Raw genomic sequence first — 21,689 nt, 5'->3', positions numbered from 1 at the left:
ACTGCTGCCTATATTTTGAGGGCCTGCAATCTGATGGTTGCCAGGCCAGGTTCTGAGGACACAAAATGAGACAAATAAGAAGGCAATAGCTGTCCTTGAGAGATAAAGGATCAATATCCAAACCATCTTGAAAAGGAAGGGATAACATGAACTTTTACCTTTCTTTCTTGACCAGGCACTATAGACAGAGATCCAGAAGGCTGATTCTGGTAAGAATTTTCACCCTTCACTGGCTTCTGTCAATTTTCCCCTGATCCCTTTTCCAAAGCTCCAGAGTTAAGCGGGTTTGAGGTAGAGAGTGAAGCTGGGGTATCTACCAGAATTTAGCAATGTTTTTAATTTTATTTTAGTTTCCCCTTGGCTGTTTAAGGGAATACTGGTAGCAGTTTACTGGAGAATCCCTTGGAATCCCGTCAATCCTGAAAGGGGCCCGTGTGGGGGCCTTCTTTTGGTGGTAGATATAGGGGCTTCTGGATATAGGCCATTATAGTCTGGATAGAGGCAGATTTTTGTTTATGGTCCTGTAGTCTATTTAGAGTGGAAAGGCAGCACAGATGGAGGATTACTGAGGTCAAGGAGGGTAGCAGGGAGTAGTAGAAGTCATTTCATTCTCATAATCTTTTTAGGAACCTCTTATCCTTAATTATTTATTAGCTTTTTGCAATGAATCTTTCCATGAAGGTGTTTTGGACTTTTGAAGTCTTTCAAATTCTTCTGCATGCCAATCAAAATAGGTCTCCCATTTTGTTTGTTTGATTCAGGAACACTTCTAAAGCATTTAAAAAAGTTTTCATTTATTTATTCATGAGACACACAGAAAGAGAGAGAGAGAGAGAGAGGCAGAGGGAGAAGCAGGCTCATGCAGGGTGCCTGACGTGGGACTCGATCCCAGGGCTCCAGGACCACGATCTGGGCTGAAGGCGGCGCTAAGCCACTGAGCCACCAGGCTGCCCGGAACACTTAACTTTCAAGTTCACTTTTAAAATAAATGATCTTTTCTAATTGGAATGTTCCCCATAAAGGCCATTTTAAATCTAGACTGTCTTGGTAAGATCTGGCCATTTTTGTAGATACCTACAACTTTGGGGACCATAGTCCTTAGACATAAAATAAACATTTGTGCTGGAAGATGGCATACTTGATTCTTTGGAACTTGAGGATCCCATTTCTTTAGCGAAGCTTTGGGTCTCCCAGAGCCAAATGTCTAAGAGGTACATGCCATTGGGTTGGGAATTTTGTGGTGTTTTACAGTGTGCCTTGTTGCTCACACATTTTCTTGACATTGGCAGATGGCCTAGTGTCGATCTAACCCATTCTGTGATCAATTTATCCTAGCACAGGAGTCTTCCAGTTAGGTGGTAAACACTCTAAGAGCTTTTAGGCATTTGACCTGTGCTCACAAATTCTGTGATTTTGGCTTCTGAGATTCCCATTAGCAATAGATCTATTATTTCTTTCACAAAAAAAATGTCTTTATAGTGGTGGATACCTTAATGGCTTTTAATAGTCTAGCTTGCACCTACTTAGATTTTGATGTGTCATTGGTTGGAAAAGGCTGAATTTCTTGTCTTCATTTCCCCAAGTTGCCTAGCAGTTTGTGCTGTGAACTTACCTTAAAGCGTTGTGAGTCTTGCCCCCCGCCCCCAGGCTGCCATCTTTCTTTCTTTAGATAGAGGGGTAACCACTATTTTCCTTTCAAATAATCCATCATAATTCAGCCATACTTACTGTTTCTGCCTGCCTGTCCACAGTTCCTGAGACTTGTAAGGAACCCCTCAAAGGTGCCTACCTTGTAGATGAGTTTGGCCACAAACTTAAATGTTGTAGCTCACTAAGTCTCGCTTGCAAAAAACCTGGAGTCCCTCATACCTCAATTTTCCAACTGGAAGAATTAAGATGAATAAATTTGAGTAGCTCAGAATGCAAAAGAAGCAGAGCTTGATCAGAGAGAAACTTATCAGAGCAGCCAGAGAGGCAGCAAATAAAATGGCTCTCTGGGTACATTCGCGTGCTTCTAGAAGCCATCCCCGGAATCTTTAGCAGCTGTCTTCAGGTCTCATCTCATTGCCAAAACTGGCAATTTGCAAAACGAAAACAATTTAGTAATCAGTCTGATGTCCTTTCTTCAAGGGAAAGCAATCCTTGGTTGGGGGAGTACAGTGCTCATGAGTAGTTGGAACATTATTCCCAAGGAATTTGGGGAAAATATGAGTTTTAAAAAACATTAGAAGAGGCCATGTGGAAGCAGGCATGATTGGCTAGGAGGTTAGGGATTCCCTTATAAGGACGGCAGGTCCTATTTTCTAAGGTAAGGTAACCTAGCTAAAGCTGAGTTGGAGGTTTGTGATTTGTATATGTTAGATTTCCTTGACAGGTGTTTCCCATTAAGTGCAGGCTCACTCAAGTTTGGATTTGTGATGTGGGCCAGATTGCAGGGCCTGCCTCCATTTTGTGGGTCCTGATATACAAATTAACTTTATCAGGGCTTGTGAACAGATCATGTGTTCTGTGACATGGTCAGATTTACTGTTAAGACAATTGCTATGGTGGACAGTGTGGGTTAAAATAACTTTGAATGGGGGCAAGATTGAAGGTAGAAAGTCCACAAAGGAAGCAACTGAAGTAGAAGTGGCAAGGTCCAAAACAAGCCAGTGACAGGGGCTGGACTGGAAGGAAGTGCAGTCTCTCTACCGCAGTGGCCAATGTGAATTTGGGAAGGAAGAAGAGGGAGGAATCTAGAATGTTTTGACCATAGGTTTTTGATTTGGATGACTCCTGTTCGCCAGTAGCATTCCCCCATTTCCTTGAAACACGAGGTAAAAAACTTAGCTCTCTTCAGGCTCTTCATATCAAAGCGCTGTGGTAGTGAAAGTAGAAAACTGACAAGCTTCTCTTTTTAGATCAAAACTTAAATAGGCAGTTCTAGGAGAGTTGTTCTGGGATAAAGAGTTCATTTTCTTCACTTCAAACCTGGAAGTCCTCAGGGATGGAAAAAAATGCTTTACAATGAAGAAAAGTCAAGAAATTTTTTTCATGATAATATGCAGTTCTTTGTCAGTAGTAGATGTTTTTGTACACAATAGCTTGTTCAGTTTGAGGAGTCCATGAGTACAATTAAAAGCCAAGTTTTCCAATTAACTATTCAGGCCTGGCAAGAAAAGGAAGTGTGAACTTTATTGAATTTACATATGTAAGTGTGCGCACCTGCTTTTTAGATAGAAAGGAATGTAGTTGTAATTAAAATGCTTTTTTCCCCTATAACATTTTGTTGTCTACACAATTACAGTGGATCGGTGTAACCTTTTCAGGAATGCTGCCTTTTAGATAAAGTGTAGTTTGGGAGGGATTGCAATCTCTTTTCTTTCCATTTCCTATGTGGAGCACAGGGTACACTACTGTTGTACTTCAAGAAAGAAGAAATGCGAGAATAAGACTTAAAAAATTAAAACAATTGTAGGGCTTTTAAGAAAAATAGCCAGCTATTTTAAAGTCTGAAACTCATCTTTGGTTGTGTTACTGTTGTACACCAGGTATTGTAGTTCTTAAGCAAAGGAAAGATCTGTTTGCCAGAAGGCCTGAGTCAGTTCTTTAAATACTCAGTAATCACCATTCTGCTTCAACATTTTACTGGTGGGCCAGATTTCTTTTTTTTTCCAAAATGCCATTTTTTGTTTGCTAAACATAGTTTTTTTTAAATAAATTTATTTTTTATTGGTGTTCAATTTGCCAACATATAGAATAACACCCAGTGCTCATCCTATCAAGTGCCCCTCAGTGCCTGTCACCCAGTCATCCCCACCCCCCGCCCACCTCCCCTTCCAACACCCCTAGTTCGTTTCCCAGAGTTAGGAGTCTCTCATGTTCTGTCTCCCTTTCTGATATTTCCCACTCATTTTTTCTCCTTTCCCCTTTACTCCCTTTCACTATTTTTTATATTCCCCAAATGAAGGAGACCATATAATGTTTGTCCTTCTCCTATTGACTTATTTCACTCAGCATCATACCCTCCAGTTCCATCCACGTTGAAGCAAATGGTGGGTATTTGTCGTTTCTAATGGCTGAGGAATATTCCATTGTATACATAGACCACATCTTCTTTATCCATTCATCTTTCGATGGACACCGAGGCTCCTTCCACAGTTTGGCTATTGTGGCCATTGCTGCTAGAAACATCGGGGTGCAGGTGTCCCGGCATTTCATTGCATCTGTATCTTTGGGGTAAATCCCCAGCAGGGCAATTGCTGGGTCGTAGGGCAGGTCTAGTTTTAACTCTTTGAGGAACCTCCACACAGTTTTCCAGAGTGGCTGCACATTTCCAGTGGCAGTTCACATTCCCACCAACAGTGTAAGAGGGTTCCCCTTTCTCCGCATCCTCTCCAACATTTGTGGTTTCCTGCCTTGTTAATTTTCCCCATTCTCACTGGTGTGAGGTGGGATCTATTGTGGTTTTCATTTGTATTTCCCTGATGGCCAGTGATGCGGAGCATTTTCTCATGTGCTTGTTGGGCATGTCTATGTCTTCCTCTGTGAGATTTCTGTTCATGTCTTTTGCCCATTTCATGATTGGATTGTTTGTTTCTTTGCTGTTGAGTTTAAGAAGTTCTTTATAGATCTTGGAAACCAGCCTGGTGGGCCAGATTGAAAACAGTAGCCCAGTTGGCTTGCTCCTCCTCTATTATCCAATGACTTGACCTGTTTCCTAGGAATTTGCATTTTTCACAGATTTTTTTTTAAAGATTTTATTTATTTATTCATGAGAGACAGAGAGAGAGAGAGCGAGAGAGGCAGAGACACAGGCAGAGGGAGAAGCAGGCTCCATGCAGGGAGCCTGACGTGGGACTTGATCCCAGGTCTTCAGGATCTCCAGGATCTCCAGGATCACACTCTGGGCCCAAGGCAGCACTAAACTGCTGAGCCACCTGGGCTGCCATTTTCACTGACTTAATTACATTCTCTTTTACGTTGAAGTTTTCCACTCAAATGCCAATTTAGTGACATAAAATTCCTCATATATCATACATATAGTAATGGATATGAAATCCTGGAAATACTTTTAATGGAGTGGATGTTAGAACTATTTTAATGATGCAGTAACAAAAAATGAAAAAAGTGAATTTTAAAAGGATAGAAATTTTGCATCATTAGTACTTATTGTTGATTCTCTCTTTTCTAATTATATTTCTGTTTGAAATCTTGGGAATAATCTTAAAGAGCACAGTTCTGAGGTGATTCTGTGGCACATGCACCTTTTTTATGGGAACATTAAACCCGTGGTATATAAGAGTGTGGCCTAATCTGCAGAAGCATGAAGTTTGATCTCTGTTCTTTGCTTTGTCCTTTACCAAAGTGCTTTTCCATCTCTGAAAATTCACCCTTTGTCCCACTCTGCCTGTATTTGTGCTATCATACTTGAAATTTTGTCCTTTCACATATTTCCTTGAGGCATGCCTTTCAAAAGTTTTGTTCTTAATTTACTCTTCAGGCAAGGTTGGGATTAGCATTCTATTGAATCTTCAACTTTCACGTGTATTACATGAGGGAAAAAAGGCAAAAAAGACTAACAATACAGTTGTCAGAGAGTAAATGAGAAACGTGTATTTTGACTTGAGACGTTCACCTAAAGTGGCATTTATTTGACTTAATTTTTTTTTTCTGGACTTTAAATAGCATGTAAAAAACTGTGATATGGATCTCTTGCTTCTTAGATTATATAATAAAATGACTTTTGGGTGATATTATTATAATAAATATTCTACCTCACATTCCCACTAATGAATGCACATTAAAGTTACTAGATTATTTTTTTTTTTAAGATTTTATTATTTATTTATTTATTCACGAGAGACACAGAGAGAGTGAGAGAGAGGCAGAGACACAGGCAAAGGGAGAAGCAGGCTCCATGCAGGGAGCCCGATGTGGGACTCGATCCCGGGACTCCAGGATCAGGCCCTGGGCTGAGGGCAGTGCTAAACCGCTAGAGCCACCCGGGCTGCCCAAGTTACTAGATTTTTAAAAGCATATTGCTCTCCTACTTTAACAGAAATATTTTGAATTACTTTGAATCTGATGTTATCACTATCTCTAAATAAATGATTACAACTGTAACTGTAGAGAACGCTTTCTATGTACGACATAACTTACCTATATTACCTAATTAGTTCTCATAACCACAGGTAAGAATTTTTCTTATAACATGAGTTTGAACTATATGGGGTCCAATTGTATGTGGATGTTTTTCAATAAATCTATTGGAAAAATTTTTTGAGATTTCTGACAGTTGGAAAAAGCTTGCAGACAATGGTTAGCCTAGAAAGACTGAAAAAATTGAGGAAAAAGTTAGGTATTATTATAATAATATAGTATATTATACATATAACATACAAAATATGTTAACCAACTGTTTACATTATTGGTAAGGCTTCCAGTCAGCAGTAGGCTATTGGTAGTTAAGTTTTTGGAGAGTCAAAAGTTATACATGGACTTTTGACTGTGCAGGGGATCAGCACCCCTAAGCTGGGTGTTGTTCAAGAGTCAACTGTATTTATCCTTAAAAGGATAAAACCCAGGTATGAAGAGGTTAAGGAAGTTGCCTGGTGGTCTCTAGCTAGCAATTAAAGATCCAGGCACAAACTCAAGCAGTATTACTCCAGAATGCATACTCTTAAATCCTTGTGTTGTAGCTGCCTCTCTAAAGACCATGTTCAAAGAATGTGTGCAGGGATGCCTGGGTGGCTCAGCAGTTGAGTGTCTGCTTTCCCGGAATCCCGGAATCAGGTCCCACATCGGGCTCCCTGCATGGAGCCTGCTTCTCCCTCTGCCTGTGTCTCTGCCTCTCTCTCTCTCTCTCTCTCTCTCTCTCTCTCTCTGTATGTGTGTCTCTCATGAATGAATAAAGTCTTTAAAAACAAACAAGAACAAAGAATGTGTGCATACCTGGCCAGCATGTTTTAGTGTGTCTGAATCATTATATCCTGAAACTAAAAGAGACCGTAATATATTCAGTATTTGGATATTCAGAACTTATAATGCTTTTTTTATGGAGCATAATTTACACCTTAAAACACCAGTTCTTAACTGCATTGTTTGAAGTCTTTTGACTATTGTATCCTTGTAACCAGTGCCCCAGTCAAAACATAGAACATACCATCACCCCAGAAAACCCCTTCCCTGTTCTCTTCTATTTCCATCTGGGACTCTCCTAAGAAGCAGCCACCATTCTGATGTCTCTCACTTAAACTTAGCATGCGGTAGAACCTCATATTATAAAATCATGGTGTTCTCACACTTTTGAGTTTGCTTCTTTCACTCACCATTTTGTTTTTGAGATTTATCCATGTCATTGCATGTTAGATGTGTATAGAATGTGATGTGATAGCTTTTGTTTACTTTTTTTTTCCTGTAAATTAGAAACTCCTAATTGAACAGACTTACTTTAGTTAACAGGCAGAAGTTGTCCACAACTACAAAGGATTTGAGAGTTGACCCAGTTTGCAGGCTAGCAAGTTAGCCTGCCCCAGTTACATAGATGCTGGCTGAAGACAGGTGACTCCTGGGTCAGAGATAAAGGACTTTATTACTCAGGACACAGCAGGCAGCATGAGCTTCATGTTCTCATTGATTCCTCTTGTCCCCAAATCCCCCAGGAGCAAAGCTGAGTGACCCAGGTAGATGCTTGTGCATGAGGTTTATGTCATGGCTGAGGAACTCCAGCGTTAGACAGTCCCCCATCTTTTAAGGAGTGTCTAGCAAAGCTGCCCAACCTTTGCCCCGCAGGGAGGTATTGTCTTTATTTTCCTGGTCAGGAAACAAATCTGTCTTCTAACCTGGAAGGAGGCATTATCCCTGGATTCCAAGGTTGTAGTATCCTTGCAAAGAGTCTGAGATAAAAGCTGGTACAAGACATGCAGAAATCCCATGGATAAGTTGTCATTTAAATCTATTTCTGAAAAGCAAAGCTTTCTTCCCTTTCTGTTTCTCTTAGGACTGCTGTTCTTGTTGTTCCAAAGATGAAGTTAGTCTATAGAAAAATGTCTGATATTTGTGAATTCAAAAGTGATCCTGAGGTTTTGAGAAGATAGATGGTATATAATCCTATACAATAATCTTATCAGTATTTATTAAATGGGATGTGGTATATTCTCTATTAGTTACTGAAAGGGATTTAAAACATCCTGTAAGGATTTGGTCTTTGGCCCATCAGTATGTAAGCTAAATGTATGGAGAATGTGAGAAATGAAGGAGTCCTGAACAACTGAAGGTTAACTGGAGTGCTGTAGGACACACCTGTGGGATGTCAGAGAAAGAAAGGGAAATCTTTTAGACAAGTGTGACCTTAGCTGAGTCTTGAATGCATTGTCTCACCTGGCGGGAGAGACAAGTATATTCTTGGCAGGGGGAGTAATAGGAGTGCAAGTCAAAGGCTGAGGGAAAGGTATATGGTGATTTGTGGGAATGTTAATGAAATCATATTTTCGAAGATTAGAGGAATCATAATTTGGAGTCCAAAAGCCTGGCAGAGGAGTTATACTGGATGTGGTAAAAATTAGTGAACTAGAGAATGTTTCCGCAGCAGGGAGTCACATGCTTGAGAACTGCTGTGGTACTGTTGGAAAGTGCAACTGGTGGAGCTGGTTGTGGGAGGGTAGCACTAGGAGGAGGCTTTCATAATAAAGCAGTCAATCGAAGAAGTGTCCTTTCTTATTTGGAGATGGGAAACAGGAACTCTGATTAAGGGATGGTTCTGAGTATGGCCGAATAACTAGCTGGCGAAGTATCCCTCATTGCTTGGAAGGAGACAAACCAAAGGCACACCGAGACACTGTAACAGGAAGGCCATTGCTTCCTCTGAACTTGGAGGGATGGCTAAGATAAAAGGTGTAAATGGGAGAAAGCAATGTCATTGGGGAGGCTCAAGTCAGCTTCAGTCTGCTCCTTGAAATCAATGATGATATGCTGAGAACGTGGGACAGGAAGTGAGGCAAATATGCTGTTAAAGTTACATGTCCCTGATACATAGATGAACATGTGTCATACATGTCTTACATAATTTGAGGCCAGATCCCAGTTTGAATTCTCTAGCTCTAGTAGCTTTATTGGCTCTCTAAATAAGGTGGGACTGAAACACAGTGTTTTCAAGGTGAAGTATTGAGCAACTCTGTAGTACCTATGTACTCATCACAGCAATTTATTTCTCTACAAGATGATATTTTACAATGAAACACCACAGTGGGAAGGGCTAGAATGTCATAGGCTATTTGGATATAAAGCTATTTGGGCATTTCAGCAACGTGGACCACATTTTTTTCCTGTAAGAGTCCTGGTACAATGTGCTGTTCTGGCTCTAGTGGTGAACATGTGTTTTAGTAACCTTTAATGACCACTAGTGGATCAGAGGTTAGTGGGGAGCTACATTCTGCTTGCTTGCTTTCTTTCTTTCTTTCTTTCTTTCTTTCTTTCTTTCTTTTTCTTTTTTTCTAATTTAAGGTTTTATTTATCTATTCATGAGAGACAGAGAGAGAGAGGCAGAGACACAGGCAGAGAGAGAGGGAGAAGCAGGCTCCATGCAGGGAGCCCGACGCGGGACTCGATCCCGGGACTCCAGGATCACTCCCTGGGCTGAAGGCAGGCACTAAACCGCTGAGCCACTCAGGGATCTCCACATTCTGCTTTCTGTTATAAAATTTGAATTGTGTTTTATGGCTTAATACCTGTTCCTTGCATGTCTTTATAAACTGGTATTTTAAGGAAGATAACTTTTATTAAAATAAGAGTCTTAATTAAATTACTAATGACTATTCAACCTTTATAAAAATGTACCTAGTAAGGCCTTAAAAGCAGCAAGTTCAGTTTCTTTGATTTAGAACTAGGATCTTTGCTAAGGGTCACAGTATTTAAGAGTGATACTTATGGGATCACAAGCATAATTTATATAAGAGGGGGAATGGGTTCATTTTAGATGGTGATAGCAGTACTAGATGCATCGTGGTAGAAGCAAACTGGCATCATAAACCTGAATTCTAAAAAAAATAAAAAAAATAAACCTGAATTCTGTCATTTCTGTTAGTGCATAATTGAATTAATAAAAATCTTCCCAAAATAGGATAAAGGTTAATAGTTGTACAATGTGAATATTGTCAGAATATTGCAGAGTTAATAAGTAAAGGCCTAAGTGTTGTATTAGCATAGCTTTGGATAAAAAATTAAAATATACACCTTTTGCATATAAAGATGCTACTTCAGAATTCACATTGTGCTTTATGGATTGGCATAGATATATACACTTTCTTATCTAGTCTTTCTGGTGCCCACTAACAAGGATTTGTGAGAGCCTTGAGAAAGGACATTAGAGTCATTGAACTGACTCTGAATCGTAACCTTACTCTCTTCTTGGTGTGATCCAAAGCAGAAGGAGGCATTAACTCTGAGAAATCTTGGTGACAGTTTTTGCCTGACTATGCCTTTCCTTTCATTGTAACAATTTAAATGTAAGGCAGTTCCTTGATCCTTTCTTTCTTGTGTCCTTTTAAATTTGTAATTGGTAGAAATCCTTTTTAATATTATTGTAGATTTCATTATGAGTTCTTCTTATCTCCTCTTCAGAATTATAAGAAAATTAAGGAAAATGGTAGAAGTTGGTACTGTTAGGCAGCCCCGGTGGCTTAGCGCCGCCTTCAGCCCAGGGTGTGATCCTGGAGACCCAGGATCGAGTCCCACGTCAGGCTCCCTGCATGGAGACTGCTTCTCCCTCTGCCTGTGTCTCTGCCTCTCTCTCTCTGTGTCCCTTATGAATAAATAAATAAAATCTTAAAAAAAAAAGAAAAGAAGTTGGTACTGCTAATAAATATGGCAATACAGGTACAAGGGACTTCGAAAATGGTGTAAGAGTAACTTTTAGGTAATACACATTATATTTATTTCCTAATTGCTATATTCCATTATGGTAAAATGTCCATATTTTGAGCTGCTGAATAGTGAGTGATATTCTGTTTTAACTAAATTGTGGTTTGAATTTTTTTAATTTACAGGGAAAATGCTAAGTGTGTTGAATATATTTATGGAATGTATGCTAAGCATTTTAGCTTATTGCTAAATCCTGGATGTTTGTATACGTTCTCAATCTGCAGGCCAGTACAATCTTTTGCCCAAGAGAGCCGTTGGAGAAAGGTTCGTATTAACAGCATTCTGAAAGCAGAAAAAAATAGCTAAGAAGTAGGATCAATTAAAAAATAATAGGATATAAAAAAAATAATAGGATATATATTTTGTGTTTTTAAACTTAGGATTTTGAAATTAAAAAACAAATACTTTGTATCTTCACCAGTTCATTTCATGGCTTTTCAGTTGCTTTTGTTGAGATGATATTTAATTAAGATTAGATACTAAGATCTATACCATATGATGTAATGATTGAACAGGACGTTTTTAAGCATGTCTACTTCCTAAATCAGGTTAGCTAGTCAGGCATCTTAAGGTATTGGGTAGTTAAGGATTGCTACACTATAACCAGGATTTTAAACTTCTTTCAGATAATAGGCCATGTGGGTAACTTAGAAGTAAGAGTTCCTACCTCCAAATTTATGATATGTGATTAACACTGTAGGTTCTTTTATAGGTTTCAGTGTTGTTGTTTTTTTTATTGTGATTTCCCTGTGTACTGAGAAATATTAGAGGATGAACAGAAAATAAGACATGAAAGAAAGGAATAAATAGACAATAGGACTTTAGGCTATTTAAAAATTCATTGGTAGGAAATGAAGAACACTCTAACTGACTTCTGTGGCTGCTGTCTTCATATGGTCAGTGCAGGAGTTTTAAGGTATCTAGCATCATTGATTCCCACTGTCTGTGGTGAAACATTCAGTAGCCCCTGAGTATCCATGGTTTTGCTTTCCAAGTTTCGGTCATCTTCCTGCAACCATAGACCAGAAGTGGATGATTCTTCTGACCATTGGTCGGAAGGTCAGTAGTTGTCTAACACTGTGTTCCAATGCCTACGTCATTCCCCTCACTTTATCTCCTCACCTAGGCATTTTATCATCTCCCATCACCACAAGAAGAACAGTGAGTACAGCACAAGTAGATATTTTGAGAGACCACACTCTCACAACTTTTATTACAGTACATTGTTAACATTGCTCTATTTTATTATTATTGTTGTTAATCTCTTACTGCACCTAATTTATAAATTAAACATTATCATACATATGTATATATAGGAAAAAGCATCTATATAGGGTTTGGTAGGGTCAACACTTTCATGCATCCACTGGATGTCTTGAAACATATGCCCCACAGATAAGGTGGGGGGGGGAGGCTACTGTATTTGCCAATATTTTTTTTTACTTTATAATCTCCTGATGATGCTATGACTCTTCTATCTCACTTTATTAACTAACCTGCCATATAAAGGAATCTATTTTAGATGTTCTCATGCATTATTTTTTGTTTGTTTGTTTTTTGTTTTTCCTTCAGCTACTTCATTTAATAAGGAAGGAGGAGATAATACCTTGATTCTAAGACTCCCTTTAAATTAATTACCTGTATCACTTTGGGATGGGCTCCCAACTGGATTAGAAATTATGGTTTAATAAAAAAATAAAATATGTGGACTTATGGTATATGTCTGTAGGGCATAGCATCTAATTTCTTTTGATTAATATTGTAGGGTATAGTCATATCACAGAATAATCTTTCATTCCTGTGGCGCTGATGCTGTGGGACTAATAAGAGGGTGTGGAGGGCTTTCTGGAAAGGATCAAACCCTAACTAAGTCATGATAGATAATATCTATGAATAATTGTCTCTGCTCATTAGTTATCATTTACTCCTTTCTCTACTTAAGAAATAATATTAGAGTTAATATAAGGACATTATTAGAATAACCTTGAATATATTCTAATTATATAAAAAAATCAACCATTGACAAATATTAGTACTTTATTGTTAGTAATAAATTACTTGAGCCACATCATGCAGCTGATCATGGTATATGAGTGGTTCAGGCACTGTGATTAAGAACTGATATTTTAGGGATGCCTGGGTGGCTCAGCGGTTGATAGTCTAGACGCCTTAGGTCAGGGTGTGATCCCAGTCTGGGGGGATCAAGTTCTGCATCGAGCTCCCTTTGAGGGGCCTGCTTCCCCCTCTGCCTATGTATCTGTGTCTCTCTGTATGTGTCTCATGAATAATTAAATAACTTTTTTTTTAAATAAAATTTTTAAAAAAAATTTTAAAAAACTGATATTTTAGATTTTGGTGTTTGAGGATTGGTTTCTTTTTTAAAAAATAATATTACAGTTTTTTAATAGCATTTTTAAAGAATGAAGTCCCATTTCAGGTGGTTTGATTCAATATCCAACACTTACTGAATTCCTTCTATGAAGAATGGTATGCTTGGTCCAGTGGATGATGTATGAAGACAGGATCTTAGTCTTTCTAGGGGCAGTAGAGGGATAAGAAGGTTGGATAAAGATAGAAGGCTACTGGGTATGGTCAGTCCTGGAGCTAAAGAAGCAGTATTGCTAGAGGTGGAGGAATGAATCGATCCATTCTCCATCATTTCTCTCCTGTTTCCTTTTTCCCTTTCCCACTGCCACTTGTGAGATTCTGCATGTTGGACTAAATGAGGGATAGATTTGGGCTGGAGTATTCCAGAAAGAAGGCAGAGTCCATGGCTGTCCTTAGATAGCATTTCATGATAGGTTGGGTGCATTTTTAAGTTGAAGAATGCAGTGACAATAGTAATAGCTATAAAACAAGTCATGACTGGAAATTGTTTTTTGCCCCAGAAGGCCCACTGGAAATGCCCTTGGGGGTATTTGTGCAACTTTTTGATCTTTTTAAAATATGTTTACATGGCTATCCGTAGGTAGAATGCTTTCTGTAATATAAGAAATCCAAAATAATTGGTAGTACAACTATAATATCATTGTAAATATATTTCTCAGATCCAGATTATGAATTATCAATTTCATTTTTATGAGAGCTTTATTGAGGTATAATTCACATATTTTAAAATTTACCCTTTTAAAGTGTACATTTTAATAATTTTCAAATATATTCAGATATTGTGCAACTGTAACCATTACTACCATCTAATTTTAGAACCTTTCATTAACTTGAAAAGAAACTGTATACCTATAGCAAGTCACTATCTCTTCCTCCCCTTATATCCTGGCAAGGATTAACTCTCTTTTTGTTTCTGTGAGTTTGCTTATTATTATTTAATATTATTAAATATTATATATATTTTATATATAATACATGAATTCATTCAATTAGGATAATGTTTTCAAGGTTCATCCATGTTGTAATACATATCAATACTTCATTCTGTTTTATTTTCCAGTAATATTCCCTTGTATAGATATACCACATTTTGTTTATTTATTCTTCAGATGAAGCACATTTGGATTGTTTCCGTTTTTTATTACTAAAATATAATGCTGCTGTGAATATTTGTGTATAAATTTTTACTCATGTAAAAATTTCAGTTTTTTGAGGCATAGAATTGCTGGTCAGATGATAATTCTGTGTTAATACCTTGAGAGACCACCAAATTGTTTTAAAAAGTAGCTGCACAATTTTATATTTCTTCCAGCAACATGTGAAGGTTTCAGTTTCTCCCATTCTTGCCAATACTTGTTATTGTCTGTTGTTTTGATTATAGTCATCCTAGTGAGTGTGAAGTAGTAAGTCATTATGGTTTTGATTTGCATTTCTTTAATGACTAATGATGGTGAGCTTCTTTTCATGTGTTTATTGGCTATTTGTATATCTTCTTTGAAGAAATATTTATTCAAATTCTTTGCCCATTTTTAACTGGATTGACTTTATTTTTGAGTTGTAAGTTGTTCTTTACATATTCTGGATACAAGTTTCTTATTAAGTACAATTTATCTATTTTTTTTCATTCGTGTATTTGTTGTCCTATCTAAGAAACCATTTACTAACTGAAGATTTAGTCCTAACTTTTGTTCTGAGCCCCTTTCACTTCGGTGTTTGGTCCTTTTTGATTTTATTTTTATATATGGTGTAAGGTATGGGTCCAGCTACATTTCTTTGCTGTGAAGATTCAACTGTCCAAGGAATATTTGTTGAAAACCTCATGAGAGTTACAAATTTCATTTTAAGTTAATGTGTAACCAAAGGACTTTTTACCATTCTTAATTTACTTTATTAAAGAATAATCTAAAGATGTCTTGATATTTCAAAGAAATGAATTTTGTTATATATTACATGAAATTATGATAATGATACTATGAAAATTTTTGGTAGCAATGCATACCAACTTTTACTTTACTTACTTTACTTAGTTTAGCTTATAGACACTTAAAAATTATACTCTGTGAAACTTATAAACACCTTTAAGAAATTAATACCCTTGTGAAAACAGAACACAGGCTATAGATATATAGAGTGAACAATTTTTATAGATTAACCTTTTTAAAAAAAAGATTTTATTTATTCATGAGAGACAGAGAGGGAGAGAAAGAGAGAGAGAAGCAGAGACACAGGCAGAGAGAGAAGCAGGCTCCATGCAGGGAGCCCGATGTGGGACTCGATCCTGGGTCTCCAGGATCATGCCCTGCGCTGAAGGTGGCACTAAACCGCTGAGCCACCTGGGCTGCCCTATATTTATCTTTGATTGAAATATTGCTCTGGCTCTTCTTATCTATTTATTTTCAAAGCATGGGCATTTCATTAATATACTGACAATATGATACAATATTTACATTTAATTTGTCTACTTAGATTTAATTTTAATGCAGTGAAGGTGAGAATTCACTGTGAGATATAAATTATACTTCTTTTATTTAAATTTATTCCAGTTCACTACCTAAATATCTCGTGTGAAACCTAAACATTCCTTGATATGAATGTCATCTAAAGTTGTAACAGAACAACCCCTGCTACTATAGCTTACTGTGCTTTGTTTAAAAAAAAATATCACCCTATTTTCTATTAGAGTTAAGCTGTGTCATTATATATAGGTAGAGCCTCTCTCATAGCAGGTGAACATTCTCAATTCCAATCATCTGAGGAAAGATTCAGACATCAACTTGAACTCTGAAAGTGGGAGTAAACTACATAGGAAAAAAAATATCACACTCTCCCTATTGCTTCTCTTGGATTAGGTTATTGGGTTATTAGATGTAATTAGGCTTTTGGGGCAGGTTGGAAGCTTAGCAGGGGGACATTCACGTATTGAAGTCTAAACTGTAAACAGGTAAACTATATGCTAGAATCCGGATCCATGGCATTTTATGTTGATTTTCTTCATGTTATTTCAAACATTTAATTATCTTATATTTATGTATTACAGCCTTGCCTTGGCTGTGCACTGGGAAATTTAAGAGAAGAGCCGTTTACCTTTGCTTGAACTGAAGAATTAAATTTAGAGCAGCGCCAGTCTGTTCTTTCTTGAAGCCATCATTGGGGAGATATCCAAAGGGGAGTTGAATCTCAGGAGTTATGGTTAAGGCTATAAGAGGCCTAGCTGGCTTTCCAGTGAAAGCTTTGGGAAATCTTGGTGTTAGTTTCTAAGGAATAGAATAGGTTTTCCCTCCAAAGGTAAATTTTTTTTGATGATATAAAAAAATGTTTTATTTTCAAGTGCATTGCCATAGAGGAGTGAATTATGAGCCTCCTTTGCACTTCAGAGCCCTAACCAGGTCTTTGGTCTCAAGCCTTCAGGGCTGAAAGGAGCCTAGAACATTTTGTATTTTGCCCAGGGTGGGAATGACTGCAAACAGACAGTTCTGAAGTCCTTATATTGTTCTTGAGCTAAAGAATGTTGTCAAATATCTTTGCTAGAATTTTACAGTATCTGCTTTTCCGTGTCTATATTGTGGAGATGAGTCTTAATCACCTATACTAAAATATTTCAAAATATTTTATAAACTTTCCTAATCCATATATTTACTTCATTTTTATTATTCTCTTCCTTAATTGCTTATATCGAACAATAATTGCCTCAAAAACTTTGAGGTACATTTTATGGGTTGTTTGTATTCTTTGATGCTGTTCGCCCTAGCTGTAAATGCATGGAGCACATTTTAAAGCAACCTTTTTGTACCGTCCTTTGCTCTCAAAGATTGTTGTTGTACTTTTTCAGCTGTAAAAGCCTCATTTGTAGCTTTGAACTTTTCATTTTACTACTGGGTTTTTATTTTATTTTTTTCCAGCACTTCCCTTTCTGTAGTGTATTTAATTCTTTGTCGTGTTATTGGTGATACTACTCACACCTGACACTATAAATAGCTCATCTAGTCAACTTTGTATTATTCATGAAAATCATAGCCCTTTCCTTTGTTCCTGCCTAACAACTTTGGGCTCTGTTGTTCATTTACTTTCTTTAGAAAAAAATATAACCTAGAGATTGAAGGTCTACCTTGAATTTGCCTCTTTCAGGGTCTTTTAGGAAATGCCCTGCCTCATCAAGGAGCATCCTGTCTTGGGTGGGAGAGGGTTTGCACCCAGTGAGCACATGCTTTCCACTCCAGGAGTCAGGTGACTAGGGTTATTTCTAACTCCTGGCATCCCTGGGCTTGTGATGACTACTTACCACTCGGGAGACACAATGAACACCAGACTCTTCTTTTTCTCGAAAATACCATTGGAAAACTCAAAATTTCAATGTGCTGAGAAAATATAGTTGAGAACTTAGCAAGTGAAGATGAATGGCCTGATTCAAAGTGTCAATCAACTAATTACAATAATTGATTTTCAATTGAATATTTAATGTCATAACAAGAACAGTGAAATTTCTTTTCAAGTTATTTTGTACTTCCTTGGATATTTAGTTACTTTATTTATTTAGAATTTTGTAGTGGTGGGAGTTCTTTCCAGGAGAGGCTGTGGGTGAGGAAAATATATGTTTAAGAGCATTATAGACTAAACAATTGTATCTATGACTCAGAAGAGAGTCCTGGGCTACATATAGACATGTGGGCATCATTGTTGTGTGGCTAATAACTGAAAGCTTAGGAATGAAGAGGGCATGGAGGAGAGAGAATCAAGGGAAGATGTCTTAGAACTGAGTACTTACCAATTCCAATGTTTAAGACATAGAAGCCAGTCGGGCATATGTTATTGACAGGAGAACCCACTGACTCATTCCTTAAATATGAATATCAGTGTGAAATGGACTCTTGATACTATAGCTACTGAATGAATATATATATATATATATGTATATATATATTTGCAAATATATATATGTGTGTGTGTGTGTTTGAACTCAATAAAGAGAGAAGATACATTTTAAAAAAGAAAATTCATTAGGTTACCTTGTTCTTTTGATTATGGTATTTGCCTTTATATATGTAGTTTTTAATCTGTTGTTAATCTTTTTGAGGAGCAGGTTTGAAAAATAAAAAAATAAGGCAGACTTTTTATTGACATTTTTATTTGCTGAGTTGAGGTTGGGTTTTCTTAAGACTAAGCATTGGTTATCTTGTGTGGAAAGAAAATCACATGAATGTTTTTTATTACTAGAATTTGGAGGACACAGCTCTAAATTACAAATTGAATTTTATGCTTCAGAATGTGCTTCCCAATATGCAGTTTTACCTTCTGAACATCAGGTCTTTAATTTATTTCACTTAGAAGGTAGGCTTATATGTTAGATTTAATTTGATTTTTTAAATGATAAAACCTTTCTTAGTCTTCTGCATCATTATCAGTATAGAATAATAGTTTATGTCAAGGACTTGACTTACTGGTCATTAGTATGTCCCAATGTTTTATATTTTCAGCTAAAACATTTTATTATTTGAATCACACTCTCCCCTGGTTCTGGTTTGATCATGGCTGTGATTTGTGTGCCATTCTCAATTAGAGGCTGAGGAGCACCATTTCTTTCTGGCTCCCGCTAAACACCTGCCCCTGCATTGATCCTGCATCTAATGATGAGAATTAAGATCAGACATGGATGTAGATTTGTGTGTGGGTTGTGATTATGGTAGCAGAGGCATGACTTTTTATCTGAGTAGATGACTTTTTCTATCCCTCTCCGAATTTCCAGTTCCACGGGATAGAGTTGGTTGAAATGACTAGCCAGATGTTACAGCTTATTTCATCCAAGCCTGATGCATTGCTATGTCCTTCAAAACTCTGGCTTATATAAAGTTAGTAGTCTGAAATAGAGTTTAGCAAATGTCTGTTCATAAACTGACATTCTCTCATATCTCAAGCATTCTTTCTACTATGGAATCATTCATTAGCAAGCTTGTATTTTTATGAAATTATTTCAAGGTATTGGGAAGTTGGTTAGATTGCACAGACTGCCAATATATCTTGGGTCACTTTAGCCTTTTATTGAAATAATCTCCAGAAGGGATTGGTTTGATTTTGCATGACAAAATTCTTGTCAGTAAATTTTTAGCAAAGTGGCAGAATCTGACTCATCTGCTTTTTGATATACATAAAATCAGATTTACAACTTTAAGATGTTACTTTGTTATTTATTTTCCATCAAATGTATCAGATATGGATTTTTGTACTGTTAAAAACATAATCCTGCCTGCATTCCCTTGTCTTCACAACTGACTGTAATCTCTTAAATGAACCATTGTGAGCTTGGACATCAAACATATTTACTTTACTTTTATATTTTAGCCATCTGTGCCCATTAAATTGTAAGTTCCAATAAGATCTCAGGCTCTGGCTAACTCATTATTGAATGTTTGGTACCTAGAAGAGTGTCTTGCAGGCAGTAGATGCTCAGTAGATACTTAACAATTTAATTCATTGAATTACTCAGTTTTAATATTTCTTCAATGTATAATTCTCCAGAACCTGGAGAAGATAGGCTACCTATGAGAAAGAGGGGTAAGTAATAGTAGCATCCTCTTTGTACTTTGAAACTACCCCTAGCAAAAAAATATTACTGCAACAGTTTGTTCCTACTTTGCACATACAAACAAGCTTCAGGTCTAGTCTAGAACAATATTATAGCATAGGTCACATCAACAGTCAAACTTACTTCAGGGCTGGAAAGGTCCTGAAATGTCGTCCATCCCAACTTTCCATCCAGTGTTTGAGTTCCTTCCATAGCATTGCCTGTCAGCCTTGGCCATCTATGAGAATGACTTGAGGAGCTTTAGAAATCCTAGGGGTTGGCCCTCAGTGCGGTCCAATGGTCTAAGAATCTCCAGGGATGGGACTGGGGCATCAGTATTTTTTAAATCTCCTTTGGTGACTCCAATGTGCAGTCAAGGTTAAAAGCCATTGTTTTATAAAATCCCTGCCAAATATATTTCCAGTCTAATTGAACTCCTTTGGAGATGAGCACCTCACTACCAAACTTGGTTTTGTGTATATTCCATTTATTCAGATGTTGACTTAATTACAAGAATGTTTGAATTATATACTGGTTGAATTACATGACATAAATCAAGCTCACCAATTTAATACTCAAATATTGATAAACAACACTTAAGAGAGACTGACACTTAAATTTGAATTATCTTCTTTGAAATAGTATTGCAACACTATTGAATGACTTCCAAAGGGCTGGTCATAAAATCACTTCAATCATTTTCAAATCTTACTTCAGCAGTAATCAGATTACTTGGTGTGACTCAGATGAACATTCTGCTCTATCTTAGAGTATTATGATTGTTTTATTTCTGGTACCTGGGGAGACAGAAAAGTGATGGGCAGATTGTTTTTTGTATTTATCTGCCTGCACTTTACTGATATAATACACGATGTTTATTGCTAAGAATTAGGTAGGCCCTTTTGGAAATGTGCTAACTTCTTAGGACAGTAATGTGCTACCCAGGAAACTTCAAATATACTGAAAGAACTTAGGGGAGTGGTTATAGTTGGCTTTGTAAGTGCTTTTAGAGAAGAGTTTTTAGAGAAAGCTGTATGTGACACACAGATACGCAGACATGTGTATTCTTGCTTAGGAGCTTGTGTATCTGAAGGCCATTTACCTCTATGTCAATTTATTTGCATGCTTTTGCATTTCCTTTAGTAGAATGTGGGCACTTAAAGTCAGTATATAACATGATTATTAAATATTCAAGTGGTTGTAGAGCCAGACAAGCCTGGATTTTGGTCTCATTTCCATTCCTCCTCATTGTCTGGCCTGTGGCAGATTATTACTTTATCTCAGCCTCTGTCTCTATTTGTAAAGTAGATATATTGGCACATATCTTATAGGGATGTTGTGAGGCTTAATAGTAATAATGCATATAAAGTCACACAGTGAGACTCCTGTGGTTATTAGGAAGTACTTGTTAACATAAATTTTTTTGTTCCACTTTATTGTACCAGTATTTTATATTATTTTTATGTAAAAGGCTATACAAAAAAAAAAAAAGGCTGTACATATTTAATATATACAACTAGATGAGTTTGGGATGAAGACATACCATCACCAAGGCCAGAGACATATCCATCACCTCTTGCCCCATTATTATTAATAGTAGCAGTAAGAGTACTTTACATAAAATCTGCCCTCTTAGAAAACTTTAAGTATACAATTGAGTATTGTTAGCTATAGGCAGGCAGTATGCTATATAGTAGACCTCCATAAGTTATTTATTTTACTTAACTAAAACTTTGTACCCCTTAACCACCACTTCCCCATTTTCCCCTCTCCCCAGCCCCTGGATATCATCATTCTATTCTCTGTTTCTGTAATTTGACTTTTTTAGGATTCCATATACAAATGA

At 37.1% G+C, this 21,689-nt stretch overlaps 1 protein-coding gene across 5 annotated transcripts in view; it reads left to right on the top strand.

The window, feature by feature from the left end:
• Window positions 1–21,689, top strand: part of FGF14 (fibroblast growth factor 14) — a 601,957-nt gene that overhangs the window by 10,277 nt on the left and 569,991 nt on the right. For 3 of the 5 annotated variants that reach the window (XM_038569992.1, XM_038569990.1, XM_038569994.1), the window contains exon 2: window positions 176–209. The exons of the other annotated variants lie outside the window; for them this stretch is intronic. The gene's annotated coding sequence lies outside the window, so the exon portion shown is untranslated. The remainder of the gene's footprint in view (window positions 1–175; window positions 210–21,689) is intronic. 5 annotated transcript variants of the gene reach the window in all.

The sequence above is a fragment of the Canis lupus genome, chromosome 22 (genome assembly GCF_011100685.1).
Source record: "Canis lupus familiaris isolate Mischka breed German Shepherd chromosome 22, alternate assembly UU_Cfam_GSD_1.0, whole genome shotgun sequence".
Lineage (NCBI taxonomy): Eukaryota > Metazoa > Chordata > Mammalia > Carnivora > Canidae > Canis > Canis lupus.
Note: the sequence above shows the minus strand (reverse complement) of the source record. Positions and strands in the feature narration are given on the sequence as shown.